Source organism: Octopus bimaculoides, chromosome 3 (assembly GCF_001194135.2).
Source record: "Octopus bimaculoides isolate UCB-OBI-ISO-001 chromosome 3, ASM119413v2, whole genome shotgun sequence".
NCBI classification, from domain to species: Eukaryota; Metazoa; Mollusca; class Cephalopoda; order Octopoda; family Octopodidae; genus Octopus; species Octopus bimaculoides.
The window spans coordinates 89,017,490-89,028,642 of record NC_068983.1 but is presented as its reverse complement, the minus strand read 5'-3'; the positions used below and the strand labels follow the sequence as shown (position 1 = coordinate 89,028,642).

General features: G+C 33.2%; 1 protein-coding gene across 4 annotated transcripts in view; it reads left to right on the top strand.

The window, feature by feature from the left end:
* Positions 1–11,153, top strand: part of LOC106875464 (protein FAM227B) — a 152,669-nt gene that overhangs the window by 105,860 nt on the left and 35,656 nt on the right. The window lies entirely within an intron of this gene.

The window sequence follows — 11,153 nt, the reverse complement described above, 5'->3', positions numbered from 1 at the left end:
TATATATATATATATATATATATATATATATATATATATATATATGTATGTATGTATGTATGTGTGTATGTATACATGTGTGTATGTAAACAAATAACACCAGACGGATATTGGTTCATTCACTACAGCTGAATCACATGATGTTAATTCTTGGAATGTTTTTTTTAAATGTATATTCATCTGATGAAAACAGTTTTTTTTTTAATAACTTTATTCATCAATAAAAAAATAATTCATTTGAAACAGTTGTAGTGAATGAACCAATATTCATCTGTTGTTATTTGTTTTTTTTACCTTACTCAGTACCTGCAGTTAGCATGAATCTGGAGTCCCTTAAGTGCACTGTTTGTTCTGAGATACAGCCTTTAGACTCATGGTTTATTCAGTTGGGTGCTTGTGATTATATATACAAATCATATATGCAATTTTACTTTGTTATATGTTCCTCTAATTTATTTTTTTGTATGCAATTGCTATTTCTTTGACATGAACTTAGTGCTTTATTATTTAGGTAACTGATTCACTTCAATCCTAAACTTATATATGTATGAATGTGTGTGTATATATATATATATATATATATATATATATATATGTATGTATATATATGTATATATTGTGAAGTATATTTGCCACTTAAATGTAGCTAACCCTTAAGGGTGGATGCTATACCTTGTTGCCCCAGGAAGACACCTCCTCCAGCTTGCTATTGACACACTTTCTGTGCCCTATCACTATTTGCAAAGGGAAGTCATCCTTCACATCTTCAACCTGATGTGATACACATGGACCCAGGTTTCTGGGTATTGATCCGTCATCAGCATGTGACAATCACCAGTTGTCAATGTGAAGTGCTTTCCCGATGCACTTCACATTGACAACCGGTGATTGTCACACGCTGATGACGGGTCAATACCAAGAAACCCAGGTCTCTGTGTATCACTTCAGGTTGAAGATGGGAAGGATGACTTCCCTTTGCAAATAGTGATAGGGTACAGAAAATATGTCAATAGCCAGCTGAAGGAGGTATCTTCCTGGGGCTACAAGCTACAAGTAGCATCCACCCTTAAGGGTTAACCACATTTAAGTGGCAAGCATACTTCACGATGTCATGCAACTGCTGAGTATACCTTGCTCAGAGATTTATTATTGCTTATATATATATATATATATATATATATATACAAGAATAAGAGCAGAGAATCGTCAATTAATAATAGAATTAATAATTAACAATTCTGCCAACTAGTTCAGTATGAAAAAAACCTTTATCGGTAAGACTATTTATCATTATAAATATACAGGGATTAGCAATTGAGTTGCTTCTCCAACATACTGAAAATTTAGAAATAGCAGTCAAAGAACTACTGATTCCAAACTACAAATTTTCTCTAAAGTGGATGGCGATATTTGTGGCACACATAGAACAAAAAACCGGAGGGAAAAGCGTAAACAAGCCAAGCTTTTAGTTAATTGGATACGAATCGTTTCATGGTTAAGTGAATAGAAATTTCACTATTCCAATCTTCAGCCTCAATATTCTGATAAATTTGAAAGTGTCTCTAAAAAAATTCACGGTAATCTTTGGTAATTTTTGTTCTATGTGTGCCACAAATATCGCCATCCACTTTAGAGAAAATTTGTAGTTTGGAATCAGTAGTTCTTTGACTGCTATTTCTAAATTTTCAGTATGTTGGAGAAGCAACTCAATTGCTAATCCCTGTATATTTATAATGATATATATATATATATATATACTAGCTTAAAATCCACCCAGGGCAGCTTTTAAGTTAGTATATAGCTTTTAAGCAACTGACCCTGAATAGGAAGATCTGCAAATAAACCTCTGACTTGTTTTGGAGAATTTGTTGCAATTGCTTCCTCCAGAGTCATGTCCCAATGATGATCATATTCATCGCTAAAAATCATGTAAAAAAATCACTGGAAACAATCACAGTAATGAAAACATAGGAATCCAAAATTTCAGGATTGCAGGTCCGGATTCTGCCCGGTGTGTTTTTAATTTACTCACAGAGTTGGCCTTTGGATTATAAAAATTGTTATTGTACAAAAAAATTTGTCACAAAATGTTACATAAAAAAATCACCGAAAACAATCACAGCAATGAAAATTTGAGAATCCAAAATTTCAGTATTGTGGGTCTAGATTCAGCCTGGAATGTTTTTGATTTACTCACGGGGTCAGCCTGATTCTAAAATGATATATGTTGCACAACAGCCTCCAGGAGTAAAATTGAAAAATGTGACACACTGACATTCACATTTATTATATTATATCATATTAAGGTGGCAAACTGGCAGAATCGTTAGCACACTGGGAGAAATGTTTAGCGGTATTTTATCTGCTGTTAGGTTTTGAGTTCAAAATCCGCCAAGGTCAACTTTGTCTTTCATCCTTTCAGGGTTGATAAAATTAGTACCAGTTATGTACTGGAGTTGATGTAATCGACTTAATACCTTTCCCCAAAATTTGAGGTCTTGTGCTTCCAGTAGAAAGGATTTATTAAATTTTAAAAAGTGTGACATACTGACATTCACATTTATTATATTAGATATGTTTAATTTTGGGGAAACTTTATTTCAATTAAAGTGTATTTTATATATGTGTGTGTGTGTGTATGTATATGTGTATATATATATATATATATATGTATTAAAGAAAGCAAAAAATAAAACGATAATTATAAAAGCAAAAGGCTAAATGTGTGTGTAAAAGAATTCGGTGTTCAGTATGTTGGCCACAGGAATTTCAGTCAAAGAGGCATGGTTAAACATAGTTGTACGTCATCTCCCTCTTTCTCTCACACATCCACTCTTTCTCTCTTTCTCTTATTATTACTCCCACTACCACCATCAGTACTATTACTTTGAATAAAACATCAGCTCTTCTCTCTCTCTCTCTGTCTTTGCTACTGCCCTCTCTGTCTCTAGACCTACTATTACTCTCACCCCAGCATGACAAATAGTAAAACTGTCATTGAATAGTGAGAAAGGGGATCAAAGTGTGACACACTGACACACAGAAATTTGTTTTCACATTTATTATATTATATATATGCATGTATGTATGTATGTATATGTATGTATGTATTTATGTATATGTATATATATATATATGTATACACATACACATAGTCAAATATAACTGTATAGATACTGTATACAAAAATGAGCCCAAAAGATATATAAATGATCATACAGGAGTTCATATATATATATACACACAGACATAAACACCCGTTGATATATGCAGAAATATATACACATATTAGGGGGTAGACAAAAGAAACCAGAATTTTGCAATATTATTTTATTCACTTAGTTTTACATGTTTACATTTTTATTGCCTTCTCCGTTTGAAGCAATACATCAGTCCAGGTGTATTTTCCACTATTCAAAACAGTGCTGGAACTCTTGTGAAGTGATGCCTTTTTTTCTTCACATCTGCAAATTCTGTAGCACCAACTTTCATCACCAGTGATGACCTTCAAAAAAAGGTCTTGATCAACTTCCAACTGTTCTTTCAGTTCATGACATGCATTCAGTTCTCGACATGCTTTTGATCTTCCATGAGCAAGAGAGATACAAATTTTGGTGCAACTCTTTTCATTCGCAATTCCTTGCTCAAAATCCATTGGCAGGAACTCCAGGACACACCAGTCATATCAAAAAGTTCATCAATTGTTCAGTGACAGTTCTCCTTCATGAATTTTCAGGATGTTTTCATTCGTTTGGGAGGTCGACAGTTGTATTGAATGTGGTTGGTCTCCAAGCAACAAGTGACCATTCCTAAAGCATGGAAACCACTTGTAAACTTGTGTTTTGCACATGGCAGCATCCTTGAAAGCTGTTTGAAACATGACAACTGTTTCAGCCACCATTTTTCCCAACAAAAAATAGAATTTCATGGAAGCATGCTGTTCCTTTGTTTCAGCCATCACAAAAAGGGGAGAAGCATTGCAAAACAAAGATACACCATGTGGCAGTACGACATCACTCAATGCTGCTGGTTGGCAGACTGATGCCTGAGTGGCAGAAGCCTGAACTACAAGGGGCTCGTCCTACAGAGAACGTTTCTGGTTACTTTTGGGTACCCCCTTGTACATGGATATATAAATACACATAGAGACATGTATACAGATATCCATAGAAATATAAAAATATAGGCATATATATCACATAATTGGATGGGCATTGGCTCTGTTGAGGGTCTTGTTTTTCATCCCACAAGGTGTTCAAACATCGTCCTATACATCAAGCAGGCTTGGTGATGTTGCTAATTTAGTCACCATTGGCTGGATCATGCAACAGGTTGCAGTTGGTTACATGCTACCAGTGGCATTCAAGAATCCCCTGACCATATACGTACATACATATATTATATTATAAGTGTAAACAGAGTTAGCGGTCATAATAACCGACTAAGGGATAAAATATGCATGTAAGATATGTTACGCTACCTATTTTGCTATGTCATGCTTTGTATTAAAAAATAAGCCATAAATGTGGTCCAATTGATGTGTTTGTTGTTCTGAGGTTTTCTCCATTTTCTGATTATTTGCATTACTTATATATATTGGGTTGTCCAGAAAGTTTGTGCCGATTTATAGTAGCTTACTTTTTGACTTATTTGCCATGAAACCACCTCAATTCTGGGAAGAGGGTATTTTCAAGTTAAAGGAAAGATGGAGATGCATTGTGCAACAAAATGGTTCATATTTGGTTGATTAAAAATGTAATGGCAAGTATTTATTGACCTTTTTCTTTCCTTTAAAAATTGGCACGAACTTTCCGGACAACCCAATATATATAGATATATAGGAGAAGAAAATGGATATAATAACAATGGGAAACTCGTTGTTTTCGCTGGTATGCCTTTAATTTAATTAGATAACAAAGAAGGAGGAAGCAATGATGAATGTAGTATTTACAGAGTAGAAGAAAATTTGAATTCAGAGAATCAAGTGACATTCACATTAACTTGAATTATACTGTGTAACATGATTTTTGTCCTTGGATAGCAATTGTTATTTCCTATTTGCTTACCCCTTGAAAGTATGAAAAATGACTAATATTTCCTTCAAACTTTGCTTTTGTTACATTTATTCAAACCCCAAAGAATCCCTCTCATCACATAGCTATGATGCTCCCCCACTACCTCTGCTCATGATCAGAGATACACATAGTGTCAGCCACTAAGGGATGTGCTCAAGTGGTTAAGGTCAGGCAACTGACAAGCAAATCTGTGATATTGAGCAGAATATTTGCTATATCAATATTTCTGCATCAGTAACTCATCGCCGAAACTGTCTCAAATGTAAAGGAAAATAGGTCAGTTTCAAAACGTTGATGTCCAGCTCACAAAAGCAAAGTTTGAAGTGAATGGTAGTCATTTCCTTTGATTTCTAGATAGAAGCAAATAGGAAATAACACTTACTGACCAAAAGCAAAAAAAAAAAAAAAAATGTTACGCAGTGTTATGGATGTAACGATGATGTTCCAATGTACATATAATTTTACATACTGAAATTAACAATACTATATGATGAATGTTATGAAAGAGCTGTTACTATATAGAAGTCATATGGAAAAATAGATATATTCATCTCTAACACCGCCTCATTTAATACTTTATACACATATATACATATATGTGTGTGTATATTATGTGTACGTATGTAAATATACGTGTGTGTAAATGTATATATATGTATATATTATGTGTGTGCGTATATATATATATATATATATATATATATACGGGAGAATGTACGAAAAAACAACAACAGACGAGGACAGGTGGTGTAAATAACAAAAGGATGTATTAGTATGACGCTCGGGAATACAGAAAGTCTTTGATGTTTCGAGCTACGCTCTTCAACAGAAAGAATACGGAGACAAGGAGAAAAACATGGAATACACATAATTAAATGGAGAAAAAGACAACTAGAAAAAAACAACATTGCAAGGATGTAACATATGTAAAGTATTAATAAGATGCTTGGAGAAGGAAAAGAGTGGTTGTTTTACGTTTCAAACATAGCTCTTCTTTGGAAACAGGTAACATAGGAAAGTCCAAAGGAAAAAGAAGGAGGAAAAAAATCTCCAACAGTCCACGTGTAGTTACATTTTTGAAATGATTGGAATTAGGACAAGGGGAAAGTGCTTTCTGGGAGAGGAGAGTGTGAAGAATGGATGGTTTCTGTATGTATGTGCGTGTGTGTGCACAAGCATGTGTGGTGGCATATGTGTGATAGTGTGTGTGTATGGTAGTGTGTGTATGTGTGCATGGTAGCATGTGTGCGTGTGGTGGTAACTGTGTGTGTAATGTCATAATCTGAGATCAGTAGTTAAGAGGAATTTAAGTGGAATTTCCGAAAATTGTCCCCCACCCCCCTCCCAAAACACTTTCACCGAAAATTTTTGTATATTCGGAATCTACATAATAAATAATATATGCATAGAAAATTTCATTAAAAGATATTCATTTTACCAAAGTAGCTATGCCACATTGACGAACATGAGTTATATTTTTGTGAATGATTGTGTTTACTTGCACTTGTATGCGTTTGAGAGAGCGAGAGAGGAAGAGGGGGAGAAATGAATAGAGAACGAGATCAATGTGTATGTTGTTGTCACAGACCACGTATGTGTGGTTGTATGTGTTTTTACGTAACAATGTTATGAAAATTAGGTAAAGAATACTGCGAGGAAAGTTTAATCTATGACTTTGTATGTATCACTTTCTCTCTCTCTCTCTCTCTCTCTTTCCCTCTTTTACCCTTACTCTCTATATTTTTATGTTGTGCGCGTGTGTAAGAACGCCGTTCCAGGTAGAAGGGAAGAAATATAAAAGTTGCTAGAAACGACAACCAAATCTCCCTAAAATCACACAAAGTAAACGGAATTTTTAAAATCTAATTACTGCATTGGAAAGTTCACATCAAGAAAATTCCATTGATGTAAAAAATTTTACAAAAAGTGGAAAATGCGGATTTCTATACACTTTTAAAAAGACCTCACACAGACACACAACTTCAGCTTTATATATTAAGATAATAAGACTAATTGAGAAATAAGCATAATTATACATCAGAAATAACACAATGAAGCCAATTCATAAAATCCGTCATTCTTTTTTTATATATCATAGAACACTGTGCAAAAACAGTTAAGGAGATTTAATATGAGATTTACCAAAAGTTCTAAATTATCATAAGCTAACCGGAGTATATTATAAGACTTAACATACATATTACGTGTGTGTGTGTATATATATATATATGTAAATGTATATATACATGTGTGCATGTATGTGTATTTATATATATATATGCATATGAATTTATATATGTAGTTTACTGCTCTGTCAATGTAAGACCAATAAAGAAAGTATTCCATCTAGTGAGAGATAAATACATCTAATGCACACAGTATAGAGACTAGAGCTACTAATAGTGTCTTGCTGCAAAGACACATGTCTAGGCAAATTATTAAAATCTGCCGAGACACATGCTTTCACAGCAAGAAACTATTAGTAGCATTTATTGGCGCACTTGGCAGAGATGTAAATGAACCCTTCCACCTCTTTAGAAAAAAAAGTTTTTACGGAATCCCATGTTTTCAGCTATGAAGATTCCAATTCTGAAAAAAAATTTTCAAAAATTGCAACATCAAAATTTCATTCCCTCACCCCTTCTTCATTTTTCACTATTTCCGGAAATTTTTTTTTGTGAAATATGCAGAAAAATACAGTGATTATGATTCTGAAATAAAATTGTTTGTAAAATTTCAATTTTACAAAAAAAAAAAAAAAAACCTAACCCTTCCCCTTCCCTCCCAATTCTATGGCCTTGGCCTTCAAGCAGACTATCCACATGCTAGAAATAACAGCCAAATCTCACAAAAGTGCAATAATATCATGAAAGAAATATGTAATCAATCTACTCACCTTTCTGCAAAGATTTCTTTCAGAGAAATTTCTCATAAGTAATATGACAAAAAGAGGGAGGATATGACAACGTTGTGAGACTAGGCCATCAAACATGGGTTGTTGGGCATTATGACACCACTGTGAAGAAAGGATTTTTACAGCATGTACAGCAACACTGGAAACTGTGATAATAAGAAATGTATTGCCCGGTACTGCAATTCATACTGATAAATGGGCCAGCTATAGAAATTTACAGCAACTTGGCTATATTCACCAAACGGTAAACCATTCACAGAACTTTGTTGACCCTGAAACCAGTGCTTGCACAAACCACATTGAGGCCTATCGGTCCTGAATCAAAAGATGGTTGAAGTATGTCACTGGATCATCAGGCGATATGAAATGGTCTCACATCGACAAATCTATGTATCAAGAAATGTATGGATTTACAGCAAAGAAAAATTTCTCAAACACATTGCTGAAGTTTATCCCCCATAAATTTCACTGGCACACATGGTGGAGGTTTCAGTTGTAGAAAAAAAAAAAAATGAACTCTTTTATTTCACTTTGTCATATTACTGTGGGAAATTTCTCTGAAAGAAATCTTTTCAGAAAAGTGAGTAGACTGATTACATATTTCTTTCCTTATATTATCGCAGTTTTGTAAGATTTGGCTGTTATTTCTAGCATGTGGATAGCCTGCTTGAAGGCCAAGGCCTCAGAATCGGGAGGGAAGGGGAGAGGTTGGGGCATTTTTTTTTTTAAATTGAAATTTTACAAACAATTGTTTTCAGAATCATAATCTCCATATTTTTCTATGTATTTTGCAAAAAAAAAAAAAAATTTCCAGAAAAAGTGAAAAATTTTTCTTTCAGAATTGTAATCTCCATAGCCAAAAATGTGGGATTCTATAAAAAAAATGTCTTTCTAAAGGTGGGGAGGAGGTTCGTTTACGTCTCCACCATGTGCTCCTATATATAAAATAAATTAAAAAAATGAAGATATTGGTATTGCATTTATTATCCAGTTACGCCTATTTCAATAACGGATAGGTTACTTAAGTAAATATAAAGCTGGAATCAGTATTAAATGACATCCAATTGTCATCTCACCATGATGTTGGAAATGATGTAATACACTTCCAATAGAACGAATACCCTTATAAATACTATACATGGGAATGGCTTACAATGTTATAGCATATATACTGTCCTTGATCAATCAATAATTGATCAAGGACAGTATTTAACCCAAGGTAGTAGCAAACTTGATGACACCTACAGAGGATCAGTAATTTTGTAAAGTAACATCAGGAGTAACATCAAAGAAACTAGAATGATAAGAAAAAATAGTAAGAAAATTAGGAGTGAGAAAGGGGGATAAAAAAAATACAAGAAGAGGATCATGAAGCATGGAAAGATAGAAATATATCAAGACATAGAATTAAAGGGGTTGATAACTTTTGTGTTAGAGTAGAAATAGTAAGTCAAATCATAGTGAAATATATATAATACAATAATACAATATAACATAATATAAAAAAAATTAAGATATATAAACATTCTTTTCTACTATAGGCACAAGGCCTGAAATTTTGAATGGAGGGGGCTAAGTCAGTTACATTAACCCTGAGAGGATGAATAACAAAGTCAACCTTAGTGGAATTTGAACTCAGAATGTAAAGATGAATGAAATGTTGCTAAGCATTTTGTCCAGTGTTAATGATTCTTCCAACTCAATACTTTAAGAGATATATAAATATTAGGTACAGGCACAGCTGTTTCAGGTTCAATTCCACTGTGCAGCATCTTGGACAAGTTTCTTCAGTAATAGCCCCAGACCAACCAATGCTTTGTGAGTGAATTTGGTTGATGGAAACTGTGTGGATGCCTATCATATATATGTATGTATGTATGTATGTGAAGGTGTGTTTGTGTTTGTCCCTCACGCCATTTGATAACCAGTGTTAGTTTATTTACATCCCTGTGACTTAGCAGTTCAGTAAAAGAGACTGATAGGATAAGTCATAAAAAATAAACAGACGGTTGATTTGTTCAATGCATTGTCCAAGCATATCTCTGTCCAATGATTGAAAGAAGTAAAAGACAAATGATTAATGATAAAAAAAATTATCACTGTATTAAATGGAACTAGTAAATAGTTATACAGGAAAATGAAAAATTATAGTGGGAAGTGATAAGATAATTGGGAACGAGAAAATAAATGTAAAATTAAAGTTCTGGAGAATTACAAAAGATAAAATTGCTGTTGAACAATAAGTATGGAAAAAAATCAAAGAAGGATGATAATAACAATGAGAAATGAAGTGTAATCAACAGAAATTTATATGAAGTTTTATAGTATAATACAATACATAGGTTAGTTAAATGGAATCCTGAGAAAGGTTTTATTAATCTGGTGTGGCCAATGTATTAACAACGCATTACATTTGTTAATTAATTCAGATTTACATCTTAGAATTTCAAGTGCCACATGCAACGTAATTTACAACTGCTCACCCTCCTTTATATGGAAGTTCAGTCCTTATAATTGTCTAGAAAATAGAGTAATGAATATTTCTATCCTTCAAATCCCAAATAAACTTTGCTAATAAAATATATGATCTGTGCCTGTTATTAAAGGAATGTAAGTGGCTGCCCCATCTCAACTTGAATTTTGATGCTGTGGTTCCAATATAATAGTGAAGAATTATTGGTTGAACTATTATTAAAGTTATTATTGGGAAGAGATACAGAATCGGTGATATAATTCATGTTAGATTGAAATGTGTTTTTAACAAACAAAATTACTAGTATTATTAGAATCACTTACATAATTTCTAAAATTGTTTAATTTCCTTTTATTAATAGCAGGTACACAACTTATATATGTGTGTGTGTGTCATCTAAGAGACCATAAGTCAAGGAAAAGATACACTCGTACATCTGTCACTAGAGTGGGTATATTATCTGAAATATATAGTATTATATATCTATCATAGCTGATCTTACTAATTGGTTTCACGCAAGGAAACCAATGGAGCATTAAGTATTATTATATAATCTTATGCTCTGATGAGCCTAAGGTTATATAATCCATTGGTTTCCTTGCATGAAACTGATTGGTAAGGTCAGCTGTGATGGATATATAATACTATATATTTTGGATAAAATATATATATATATATATATATATATATA